This window comes from Furipterus horrens, unplaced genomic scaffold, assembly GCF_987537825.1.
Source record: "Furipterus horrens unplaced genomic scaffold, mFurHor1.1.pri manual_scaffold_10, whole genome shotgun sequence".
Lineage (NCBI taxonomy): Eukaryota > Metazoa > Chordata > Mammalia > Chiroptera > Furipteridae > Furipterus > Furipterus horrens.
Genome location: NW_028327180.1, coordinates 45,641,969 through 45,655,956, shown reverse-complemented (window position 1 = coordinate 45,655,956; position 13,988 = coordinate 45,641,969).

Genomic DNA, 13,988 nt, shown 5'->3' with positions numbered 1-13,988 from the left:
TGAGAAAAACCCATAAATATAAGAAACAGAAAAGCCTTCATTTATCACAACCTTTAATAGACACCTCACAAGGCACACTGGAGAAGCACTATATAAAAGTGTAGAATGTCAGAAAGGCTTCAGTCATTCCAATTCCTATCAAAAGTATGAAAGGACTCACTGGATAAAACCCTTTGATTGTAAACACGATAGGAAACACTTGGATTGATCCACACTTTTACATGTGAAAACTCCCACAAAAGACAAACAGAAATGTAAGTAACATGAGAAAGCTTGATAGATATTAATCTATGTATGAGATGCCAGAAAAATTTCAACATGAAAAAGCTCTTAGTAAAATGCATCACTGGAGTGTGGATTTCTACTAATAACTTTCAGAAATGAATATTCAAGTGTGATAATTCTGAGAGTTTTCTTTCACCAACAGCACATAAGTTTAATGGGTAGTGGTTTTTCTTTAAAACATTTAGTATTTTCTCACCATTTTGAAGCCTGTTAGATTCATGGATGAATTGAAGTATATTTCTTTTTTTTAATTACATTTTATTGTTTATGCTATTGAAGTATACTTCTTATATACAAGTAGGTTAAATTTTTTATGTTTTCTATGTTACGGTGTCAGTATGTTTTCAATTATGTTTGTATATGATAAAAAGTATGTGTATTTATTTGTCAGATGAACACTTCTGTAGGTACTTCATAAAAATAGTTTATTAACTGGTTTCTCAGCTGTTGTATGCAATCAAAAATTGTGTTTTGCATTTCCTGAGAAAGTATGTTAAAATGTCCCATTATAATTCTAGATTTTCAAATAAAGTTTGCAAATGTCTATATAATAGCAACTAAGTGTTTTGTCACCAAAAAGGAGTCATTTGAGAAAATGTTGCAGCCCAGTGCATACAGACATGGCAAGCCATATGCACAGTCTGGTCTGTGCACCAAGATAGAGGAACATTTATATAAGGTAAAAGGAAGTTAAGGGAAAGGGATGTTAGAACCATGGCGGTGTAGGGTTCTTGCGATGACATGCAGTGTGAGAACATCCATAAACCCCAATTCCTTCCATAGACCCTACTGACTAATTGCTTTCTTAAAGTTTCAGTAATCACTATACTTTATGGGTTAATTTTGTCATGTGTGTTCAAGTTCAGGTAATATTTCCTCAGACATATTTGTTTCCTTCTTTTATAGTTAAAATTGTCATAATATTACTAAACAAGGGCTCACTTCTTTACCCAACACGCAAAGAAGCCAATACTATGGCACTGGCTTTTAGGAAAAGAAAAAGCTTTTTGCCCTGGTCAGGTGGTTCCGTAGGTTGGAGCGTGGTCCGATGCAACAAAAGGTTGCAGGTTTGATCCCCGGTCTGGGTACCTATGGAAGGCAACTCAATGTTTCTCTCTCACATTGATGTCTTTCCCCTGTTCTCACCCTTCCTCTCTCTCGCTACAATCAATAAGCATATTCTTGGGTGAGGATTTTTATTAATTAAAAACCAACTATCCCAATGGACAGGCCCTGCCCACCCACAGAAGCTTGTTCTGCTCAGCCAACTGATCCTCTTCTTCCCGTTGTCACTCAGGAAAACAGGGGGCGGGTCCCTGTGAACTGGCCAATCAGGAGAACAGCAGCAGAGCATGCTCTTAAAACTGCGTGGATGCTCCTGGCCGCAGGAGCGCTGGTGATCGTGTCTTACCTATGCTTAACGGTCGAGATGTGTCTGTGGCATTATTAGTCCACTTTCACCTACACCGGCCGCGGGGCCAGGAAACGACGCTAGGTGAACCCCAGAAGCCGAGAAGTGATGAGTCCGGAGGCCAGATTTCCAAGGAGGAGGATAAGGAGCTGGTTGAAACCGACTGTGGCGAGACCTGGCCTCCCAGTAGTTGAGTCCAAAGTGCGGACCCGCGTTCCCCTCAGCCCTGCACGCAGTGACTTCGGTTCCAGGGACTCTCCGGAGCTCCGGGGCCCCAGCCCCGCGTCTCCCCAGATGATGCGGTGACCAAGGGGAGTCATTGGGGGAAAGCGTAAATCGGTCTTCAGGGTTTGTACGTGGGAGGAGCTGTATGTAGTGTGTAGGGTCCCAAGTCCTTTCTCCTCAGGAGGACTCGGTTTCTCCTCAGTTTTCCAAATGCTTGGGGAACAGGGTCTGAAATCCACACCCACTCCACTCACCCAGCCTGTTTCTTCCTTGGAGGCGCACGTTTCTGAATTCCCAGATCCTTCCTTTACATCCTGAATGCCAGTTAGGCATATCCGCTTTAAAAACGGCATCATTATCAACTATTTCTTTATCATTTATCCACAGAGCCATGACTGGCTCTTTTTAAAGACTTTTTTTCTCTGTGAATACTTTACATGAGAGTGTGAGAAACACAATAAAAACTGGGACACAGGACTTGAGCAGTAAAGCGAGGCCTTTATTCACGAGTCTGCAGAGCTGGGCGCACCCTCACAGCCAGGAGAATGTGCGTGCCAAGTAGACAAAGGAAACTGGTTTTATAGTCTTAGCTTCCCCACCCTGAAATTGCCCTGAAGTGATTATCTTCTTTGCCCTAAAGTGAGAGGATCAGCTCCCCCGCCCTAACGCAATTAGCTCCCCCTCCCCTCTCCTTCCCTGTTTCTCCATTACTGGTTACTCCGGAGTTACAATCTAAACGGTTATCTAAATGCCCCTACTGTGATTTGTAGATATGCCAGTGCTGTCAGCTCCCCTCTCAGAGACCCTTTAATTACATTTGCCCTTTGTTATTGCTGATTTTGTACTGGTTTGGGAGTCACTATGTCCTTGTTTCTTACAAGAGGAAAGCTGAGAATAAACACCTGGACTAGGTAGTATGAAATCCCCATTCCTCTCCCCCAGGACTTTCCCTGGGCACAGGCATCCTATGGGAAGGCGTTCGGAGGTTCCTTTCAGAAACTTTCCTGGGTTTTTGTCCTGTGAGCAGCGCCCCTCCCTGCTTTTGTCTCTTGGAAAGATTTAACGAACTTGTGTATGTTTTGTTTTTCTATAGGGGTAAAATATGTCATCAGTAGAGCTAGAAAGACAACATAAATTAGTTCCAAACAGGCAAGAAAGAAATGAATTTCAGAAAAAATTTTTTTCTTTCAGTATTACTTGTAAGTTTCTGAGATTTTTATTTTTTTTTTACTTTGGGTGTTCTCAAGTAGATTTGAAATAGGTTGAATAGGTTTAGATTTATAGAATATAATTGTTCAAGTATGAGGAGTTATTTAGAAACCGATTACTTTTCCTCTAAAAGAAATAACTGACATCATTTTCTAAAAAGAATACATATTAACGATTTTCTAATTGAACTAGTAAAAGCCTTTTTCTTCCTTCCTCTCCCCATAAACTCTGGGTTTATGTGATTTTGGTGGATTGTTCAAACACTGAACTTTTGTCGTTTAAAATATCAAAGTGTTCCAAAGCAACACCAGTGGTGTAGAGAGAAGGGAGGTGTATCGAAGGCCCCCCTGAAATACTTGAAGGCCCAGTTATTGTTCCTGGGGCGCCTCCCCTGCAGCTGTCCTACCTGCTCACATTCACCATGGAAGGAGCCTGTACACTGAGAAGCTACAGCCCCGGAAAGCTGGGGTTCACGTGCACATGGGGCAGGGGGGTGATGCCCCTTCTGAGGTTTTAGTTGTGGTTCCCCTGGGCCTGTTTCTAGGCATAAGCTGGAGTTTTGCATCCACAGTGTGGGTGCACTCAGTGTAATTCGTGCACATTGAAAAACGCTGTGAAAGTCAGGAGTCTATCTGGGGTTAATGCTCATGAATTTGGGAGTTCATTTGGGTCAGAACCTTACACTGAATCCAGCTGAGCATTTCCTTGCTGTGAGATGAAGCCTGAGAGAGGGAGAGTTTCCATTATTCCCCAGGGAAAGGAGGGTGTTGGAGCTCCCAGAGTTCACTCCTGGGGCAGCTCAGTGTCCCTTCCCTTTATCCCCAGGCACTGACCCACTCCAGGGCTTCTGTCTGAACCTGGAGAGTCTAGAATGTGGAACCTTCTGAGAGTGGCTTCCTTCTGTTCTGTGGGAGGCAGACTGCTCATCTGAGCTGATTTTAATACTTGTGTTTATTTCTTTTGGATCCTTTATCCACTGAATAGTGCAGCTCTTTGGCTTTAATTTTCCTAAGCACTTTGTAATTTTATTCCCTGCGTAGGAAATAACATGTAAGTTGATTGAGAGATATGATGGTATTGAGTCAAAGTAATTGTGAAACCAAATAGAATTTTTGTCCTTTTTAGGCAAGAAAAACTCAAGAATTGAGATGAATGTATTTAAACTCTCAGGTCAGTTTTTTATTTTTACATCAGTGTTTGTTTGTGCATGCTCCTGGAGAACATTAAAACTTAAAAAGCTAAAGAAATTGGATTTCTATTTTAAAAAGTGCTCTGAGGTAAACTTCACTTAAAAAAAAATCAAAGTTTATGTAAGTCTTTGAAAATCCAACTGCATTTAAGGAGCTGAACCCAAATGCCTATTACATCATAATATACTACTTATTCCTGAAAATACCTTCATGTGAGATATAAAGGAAGGATAAACTGGGATGCACTTTGTCCTTTTAGTTACCAAGAGATTTGAAAATTTCATTTTGTATGGTTACACTTGTGTAATCCTTAGTGTTTAAATGAATTAAATCTGAGAATGAGTTCCTATGTGTTCCTAGTAAAACATGGTTATATAAATTTCTGTTTATTTTAAATAAATCTGTAAGATAGAAGTCTTTTTGTTTAAGTCTATTGATTATGTTGTTACAGTAGTCCCAATTTTTCCCCTTTGCCCCCCCTCTGCCCAGTACCCCACTTCCCTGCAGCAATCCCACCCTCCTTAGTTCATGTTCATGGGTCGTGCATCTAAGTTCTGTGACTTCACCCTTTCCTATATTATTTTTAACTTCCCCCTGTCTATTTTGTACCAACCAATTATACTTCTTACTCCCTGCACCATTTCCCCATTTCTCCCGCTTCCCCCTCCCAGCTGATAACCCTCCAAATGATCCCCATACCTATGATTCTGTTCCTATTTTGGTTTGCTTAGTTGGATTTTGTTTTTTGCTTTTTAGATTTACTTGTTGATAGTTGTGAGTTTGTTGCCATTTTAATGTTCATAATTTTTATCTTTTTCTTAAGTAAGTTCCTTTGACATTTCATATAATAATACTGGTGATGACTAACTCCTTTTGCTTTACCTTGTCTGGGAAGCACTTTATGTGCCCTTCCATTCTAAATGATAGCTTTGCTGGATAGAGTAGTCTTGGTTGCAGGTCCTTGCTTTTCATCACATTGAATACTTCGCCAGTCCCTTCCCGCCTGCAAAGTTTCTTTTGAGAAATCAGTTGATAGTCTTATAGGGACCTCTTTGTAGGTAACTCTCTTCTTTCTCTTGCTGCTTTTAAGATTCTCTCTTTAAACTTTGGCATTTTAATTATGATGTGTCTTGGTGTGGTCCTCCTTGGATCTAGCTTGTTTGGAACTCTCTGTGCTTCCTGGACTTTTATGTCTATTTCCTTCACCAAGTTTGGGAAGTTTTCCTTCATTATTTTTTCACATAAGCTTTCAGTTTCTTGTTCTTCCTCTTCTCCTTCTGGCACCCCTAAGATTTGGAGGTTGGCCTGTTTAAAGTCATCCCAGAGGCTCCTAAGCCTCTCCTCACTTTGTTCAATTCTTGTTTCCTCATTTTGTACTGGTTGACTGTTTTTTTCTTCCTTATGTTCCAAATCATTGATTTGAACCCCGGTGTCCTTCCCTTCTCCATTGGTTTTGTGTGGATTTTCCTTCGTTTCATTTAGCATAGTCTTTACTTCTTCCCTTATGCATATGCCGTACTTAAGCATATCTGTCAAGTCTGTGAGCATCTTTATCACCAGTGTTTTGAACTCTGCCCCTGTTAGGTTGGCTATCTCCTTGTCGCTTATTTCTTCCACTGGAAACTTGATCCGTTTCCTCTTTGGGGCCATACTTCTCTGTCTCCTCATCTTGAAAGGCTCCTGTGTTTGTTTGCCTCTGTGTCTTATGTAGAGCTGTCACACCTGTTACATTGTAGGGAGAAGAGCCTTAGGTATTCGTCAGTGCAGGGCGACCCATTGTGGCACTGTATGTGGGGGAGGGTCTTTGAGGGAACAATGCCACTTGCTCAGCACTCACCCCTTTTCCAGGCACTTCTGCTTCCCGTATGGGACTGGCACCCCTCTAGCTGTTGCCCTGGCCATCGTTCCCAGAGTGGGTGGGCAGACTTTTCTGAGAGACCTGATGTTTCTTTCTCCACCCCAACCTCAACTTGTTTTCACATTGAAAAGCAATGAGGCTTTATTTTCCTCTGCGCTGGAACCATGAACTGTGCAGTCTAGTCTGGTGCTAGAAGCACTCCACAGGTGTCCTTTCCTATTTTTTAAAACATGTGACTGCGCTTTCCACTGGCCTGCAGCTGCTGCTACTGCCACCACCACACTGCTTCCTCTCTGCCTCTTTTACTGTCTAGGTGAGTAGTTCTACATTATGTCTTTGTTTGTTGGACTTCCATGCAGCTCGATTTTCTGGAACTTCTGGTTGTCTCTAGTTTAGAGATAATGGTATTTCTTCTTAGTTGTGGAGGGAGTTGCACTGAGTCCCTATCTAGGCCTCCATCTCAGCTGGAAGTCTCCAAAAAATATATTAACAAAAACAAATTATTTTTACTTTCATTTATTCCTTCTTTAACACTCTACCTTTCTTTATCATTACCTTCTTCCTAACAATTTGTTTTCTCAAGCCAGGTGTATTGGTGGCAAATTCCCTCATTTTAGTTGTTCTCAGAAAGTCTTAATTTCTCCCTCACATTAAGAGATAATTTTGCTCTATGCAGAATTCTTGGGTAATGTTTCTTTGAACACTATTTCACAAGACTCTCTCTGCTTGTATAGTTTCTGAAAAGAAGTCTGATTTCATTCTTATCTTCACTTCTCTGTAACTAAGTTTCCACACCTAGCTTCTTCAAGATGTTCTCTTTCTTTGTCTTCCACTTCTCTTATTTGAATATGACATTTACAAGTGTACATTTTTAATGGGTAATTTTATGTTTATTTTACCAAATACAAAAGCAACACTGCTCTGGTCAGGTGGACCAGTTGGTCAGAGTGTTGTCCTGAACACCAAAAGTTGTGGGTTCACTCCCTGGTAAGGGCACATACCTAGGTTGTAGGCTCAATCCCCATGCCAGGCACGTGTGGGAGGCAACCGATGGATGTACTGGACAAGTCTTGGTTGCGATAAAATTTCATCAGCCAGCCACCCACAGTGTGAGTGGTGTGCAGGCTAGATGGGACTTGGCAGTCAACTTCACCAGTCCGTTACCTGCACTGTGGTAATCTTCACCTGTCAGTTGCCACCGGTGCACACTAAGTCGTAGTAAACTCATTTGTTTCACAGCCAGTCCTCTTGGTTATCTTTTTTTTTAATCAATAAACAATACCGTGAGGTTTTCTCGGACCTTTACTCTTTGTATAACAGTTCTTTTCTGGGCTTGTGCCTAGCTCTTTGGTTCTGAAACCAAATCTGGATTCTAGCCTTTTCAATGTTCATTTCTAAAGCAAGCTTTTGTTTGGTAGTGTAACTTGAGTAAGGTTATTCGTAGAATACTTTCATGAGGATTTTCAGTAGATCTTCTGTGAATTTAGTGTGTCTTTGCCTACAATTCATTGTGTTTGGAGAGTTATCTTGGGCCATGTTGGAAGAAGGAATCTCAACCTTCAACGAGAAGACTAGGTGTGCATTTTTTGGTTTTTATCTTGTTTGGTGACCTCTGAGCTTCATGTGATTTGGTGTCTATCGTTAATTTTGGGAAACTCTGAGTCATCATTGCTTCACTTATACTGTTTTTGTTTTATTCTCCTACATGATGTGTATGTTACACCTTTTGTAATTGTCCCAAAGTTCTTGGGTTTCTGCTCTGTCTTTTTTGTTCTTTTCATTTCATTTTGGAAGGTTGTACTCACATTTCCCCAAGCTCACTGGTTCCTTCCTCACACATTTCCCCTGTATTGATGAGCCACCACTGCCCTGCCCCAAGGAATTCTTCATTTGTGTTCTGTTGTTCAAACATTTTTCTTCCTTTCGTTCTTTCTTTCTTTTTTTAAATTTCATTATTTATTTTTAGAGAGGGGGAAGGGAAGGAAAAGAAAAGGAGAAAACATCCATGTGCAATAGAAACATTACATACCTCACGCCCCCAGCCAGGGTACTGGCCCCAAGCCCAGGCATGTGTCCTGACCAGGAATCAATGGGAGACCTTTCGTTTTGCCACATGACACCCTGCCCACTGAGATACAGCGTCAAGGCTTAATGTTGTTCTTTTTTGCTTGTGTTTCCCATTTTATTTATTAGGGTTTCCATCTCTGCTTACATTACCCAGCTGTTCTCACATGTCCACTACTTCCACTAGAGTGCTTAGCACATTAATCATGGTTGCTCTACATTTCTTGCCCAGTAATTCCACCATATCTGCTACACCTAAATTACATCCTTTTGCTTGTTCTCTCTTCACAGTGTGTCTTCATTTTTAGCATGCCTTTTAATTTTTTTCTTGATTGCCAGACTTGATGTGCTGTGAAAAATGAACTGAGGTAAATAGGCCTTTTAGTGCAAGGTTTTATGATTATCTGACTAGGGGTTGAGCTGTGTTTACCACTTGCTGTAACAGAGACTAAAATACCGCAGGGGTCCTTGATTTTTGTCTCCACGTCATCTTCAGAGTTCTGCAGTTCTCCCAGTGTACTCCACTGCTGTTAAACAGGAGTGCTGTCGCTGCAGTGCGACGCTGTGGGTGGAGAGCAAGCGTTCTCTAGCCCTGGGATTGGGCCTTTGTATTTTAATGAGCCTGTGCCCTGGGCTGTTCCCCTCTGGGGTATAATGAGAAAGATGATGTATCTCTATCCATGGTTCCTAGCAAAGACCTTCCTAAAGCCCCTGGACTATCAGAGTGATAAGGGTGATAGGAGCATCTTATGTTCTAATGAGGTGACTGTTCACAGACCCCTCAAAGGCTTCAAGATGGGCTTTTCACCGCTGGTCAATGGTTTTATTAGTCATGCCTAGGTAAGGAAACCCCATCCAAACCCTTAAACCTCAGGATTCAGAGAGATCTGACTGGTGGATACCTCAGTGTCCTGGGAGGTTGTCATGCTTGGACAGTGCATGAAGCTCCTACTCTCTCCACCCTCACTTTGCCTGGAGCATCCTTTCCATTGCGCTGACCTGACTCGGTGTTTTATACTAATCCCATAATAATAAGTAAAGCACTTTTGTTAGTTCCCATCGTAGTTTTAGCAAATTAACAAATATGAGGGTGTGTCCTGGGAGTCTACACATTTGTAGTCAACTACAGAGAAATGTGTACAGTCTGAGCCTTGACTTGCAGTGGCATCTGACATGTGGGCAGTTTGTGGGACTGAGCCCTTAAACTGTGGAGTCTGATGTTAACTCTGTTTAGTGAGAGGATTTAATTATAGGCCACACAGTTGGTACTGGGGAGGTGAAAAAATGGTTTGGAAATCACACAACATATTTGCTGTCAGGAAGGAAAAATATCCTGTGAACCTCACAAGTGTTCCTGAGTCTGTGTCCTCAGTCACAGGTTAGGTCAGGCAGAAAGGCCAGGGGTGCATAAAGTGGCAGTTTCCCTCCCCATGTCAGTTTGGCATTGGTGAAACCCAGTCAGTCAGGTGCTGGTGAAACACAATCTTTGAGGACAGGCCTTGTAAAGAAGAGCAGAGTATCATGGGCACTTTTCAGAGCAGCTATTTTCCTCTCTCCAATTGTGGAGACAGCAGTTTGCCCTGTGACATCAATTCTTTGATAGCTCTAAGAGGAGTTGCTGATTTTCAGTTTGTTTGCTTTTTCTGGTGAGGATGGGCATGCCACTTAAGCTCCTTACAGTGCAGGCAAGAAGCCAGAGGTCTCTGATTCCGTGCTCTAATGTTTGACTGCTGATATGTTGGAAAACCCAGTATGCTTCCTGAGTAGAGAAAATCCACTCCTTCCCTCCTATGTATGTCTCCTTCACTTTTACTAGAACACTTCAGTTCTGACATTTCTGGTCTCCAAATGTGTAAGGATTTTTTTCCCCCACAACCAGCAATTATCTGTGACACCAGTTGGTGTCCTACAATTTAATCATAACACTACATACCTGGAGACAGTGTCATATCCTACAGGTTAAGGTCTCAGTCCCAGAAGAGTGCACCACCCACCCCATCCCCCACTTCAGATGCAATCACAAGGAGTAGGTCTGCAGGCTACTCACAACTTCTGCCTGACTTGGCTACTAATCAGTGGTTCTTATAACCCTCTTTTTGGATTTGATTAATTTCCTAGAGTGCTTGATTTTATTCAGACTTCTGGCCAAGATGTGCCTAGACAGACACGCTGCATCTCCCTCCACCACTAAGAAGGAATACAACTCCCTCAAAACTAGAGAGGACCAGAAGTTCCAGAAAAATCGAGCTGCACAGAAGTTCAACAAACAGATATAAAGAAGAAATACTCATCCATACAGGTAGGAGGGGTGGAGAGGACACAATGTGGTGGCAGCAGCAGTGGCTACAGCGGCAGGCTGGCAGGAAGTGCACATACATGTTTTTAAAAGTCGAGAGGGACACATGGGGAGCTCTTCCAGCACCAGACCAGACCACACAGCTCACAGTTCCAGTGCGAGGGAAAATAAAGCCTCATTGCTTCTGACTGTGCAAACCAGTGGGGTTGGGCGGAGGAAGAAATTGACAATCTCTCAGCAGAGTCTGATTGTTGAGAGGGCCCCCACTGTCCTAGAACGTCAGCAGACCCACCCATTCTGGAACGATGGCCAGGGCAACAGCTAGAGAGGTGCCAATCCCATACAGGAAGTTGGAGACATGCTTGGAAAAGGGATGAGTGCTGAGCAAGCTGCATTGTTCCTTCTCAGACCCCTCCACCACATACAGCACCACAGTGTGGTGAAATAGGATGCCCATACTGATGAATACCTAAGACTCCACCCCTTAAACATAACAGGAGCGACAGTTCTACCTAAGACACAGAGGCAAACAAACACAGGAGCCTGTCAAGATAAGGACACAGAGAAGTATGGCCCAAAAAAGGGAATGGATCAAGTTCCAGTGGGAGAAATAAGCGACAAGGAGATAGCCAACCTAACAGACAAGGAGATAGCCAACCTAACAGCTGTACAGTTCAAAATACTAGTGATAAAGATGCTCACAGGCTTGACAGATATGCATAAGTACAGCAAACACATAAGAGAAGAAGTGAAGGCTCTGCTAAATGAAACAAAGGAAAGTGCACACAAAACCAATGGTGAACGGAAGGAAACCAAGGTTCAAATCAATGATTTGGAACATAAGGAAGAAAAAAGCAGTCAGCCAGTACAGAATGAGGAAACAAGAATTGAAAAAAATTAGGAGAGGCTTAGGAACCTCTGGGACAACTTTCAATGTGCCAACATCCAAATCATAGGGGTGCCAGAAGGAGAAGAGGAAGAGCAAGAAATTGAAAGCTTATGTGAGAAAATAAGGAAAACTCCCCAAATTTGGTGAAGGAAATAGACATACAAGTCCAGGAAGCACAGAGAGTCCCAAACGAGCTAGACCCAAGGAGGACCACACCAAGACACATCATAATTAAAATGCTAAAGTTTAAAGAGAGAATCTTAAAAGCAGCAAGAGAAAAGCAGAAAGTTACCTACAAAGGGGTGCCTATAAGACTATCAACTGATTTCTCAAAAGAAACTTTGCAGGCAAGAAGGGACTGACAAGCAAGGACATACAACCAAGATGACTCTATCCAGCAAAGCTATCATTTAGAATGGAAGGGCACATAAAGTGCTTCCTGGACAAGGCAAAGCTAAAGAAGTTCATCATCACCAAGCCATTATTATATGAAATGTTAAAGGGACTTATTTAAGAAAAGAAGATCAAAACTATGAACATTAAAATGTCAACAAACTCACAACTATCAACAACTGAATCTAAAAAACAAAAAACAAAATCCAGCTAAGCAAACCAGATTAGGAACAGAGCCGTAAGTATGGGGATCATTTGGAGGTTTATCAGCTGGGAGGGGGAAGAGGGAGAAATGGGGAAATGGTGCAGGGATTAAGAAGCATAATGGGTTAGTACAAAATAGACAGGGAGAAGTTAAGAATAATAAAGGAAAGGGTGGGACCAAAGAACTTATATGCACAACCCATGGACATGAACTACGGGGGTGGGATTGCTGGAGGGAAGCGGGGTATTGGGCAGAGGGGAGCAAAGGGGGAAAAAATGGGACTACTATAACAACATAATCAATAAAATACTCTTTAAAAAATTTCCTAGAGTGTTCACAGAGCTCAGGGAAACACTTAAGTTTGACAGTTTATTAAAGGATACAGATGAATAGATAGAGAGATTCTTATAGCGAGGTTTGGAAGGTCCCTTTGAATTTCAGTGCATCACCTTCTGGGTAAATGGATGTTCTCACCCACCTGGAAACTCCAAACTTCTTACTATTGGGAATGTGCAATCATGGTCGCATATCGTGGTCAATTATTAACTCCATTTTTAGTCCTTCTCCTGTCTCTGGAGGATGGAGTAGGAGAGAACTAAAAACTCCAAGCTCCCAATCATGGCTTGGTCTTTCTGATAACAGCCCCCATCCAGGAGCCATCAGGAGCCCAACCAGATTAGAACAAAAGATGCTCCTAGTTCTCTCATCTCTTAAGCATTCACGAGGGTTTTATGAGCTCCCTCCCAGGAATCAAGGTCAAAGACCAATAAACAGGCAGACCTCGCTTTGTTGCCCTTCACTTATGTTGCTTTTTTTTTTTTTTTAATCAAATTGAAGGTAAGACCCTCAACCAGTAAAAATATTCCAACTCATTCTATTGCAATACTCACTAATTATTGTGGTCTGGAGCTAAACCATAACATTTAAGAGACATATTTTCTGTTTTCTGATAGCTGTTGACTTGAAAGCCTTAACCCTCCTTCTAACCCCTTGTGCTGCATGTCTATATCAGGTGATTTTTCAAAAAGCCTGGTTGCTCACTCCTTCAGTGCTATCAAGAGATATAGTCCACTTTGCCCATTGTCCTTTACAAGATTACAAAGGGTCCTAATATTTGAGGGGGGGGGATAGTTATTTTTTACGAACCAGGGGTATGGACTTGGGGGGGTATTGCTGGGGGAGGGAGATGCTGGGTGGAGGGGAGCAAAGGGGAGAAAATTGGAACTGTTGTAACAATATAATCAATAAAAAACATTAAAAAAAAAAAGAGAGAGAGATAGTCCATGAAAGCCCCTCCGTACATCTGTGTGTGTGAACTCTAATCCTAGCCCACCCCTAACTCAATAAAAAACCAGGCCATGCTCCTTCCGGGCTTTCTCAAGCCCTTTCCCACCTGCTTGAGAGGCCTGCCCTGCTCTCCCTAGAGACCTCAGTAAGGGAAGTCATAAACCCTTTCATACATTCCTGGTAGGTGTGTGCTGGTTTGGGTGGGGTTGGAGGGTCCACCTTTCTCTGCAGGTTATAGGAAAGGTATTGTGGTGTGTGTGTGTGTGTGTGTGTGTGTGTGTGGCAATACACTTTACTCAGTTCTATTGGTAAGTCCTCCAGATCTTTTCATATCAATATCCTTTGTTTTTAAAATACTTATGATGATGAATTTATGTAAGCCATTCTTTCTAAATTGACACTCGGCTTATAAGCAATTTTTGCTCCCAAAACCATGCATGAAAACTCAGAGTGCCACATTACCGAACATATACAAATTATGTCCTTTTCCTGCCTTAATTACTTCTTAATTTTATCATCAAATATATTCAGAAAAGATTGTACAAACTGGATTACGGTAGTACTTAGTAATAACAGGATAAACACCTTTGAAATCAGCATCAAGGCAAGGCAGTGGTGAGGGTCCCCTGATGTTCCCATCCCTCACTCATCTCTGTCCTGTCCCATACGTGACCAC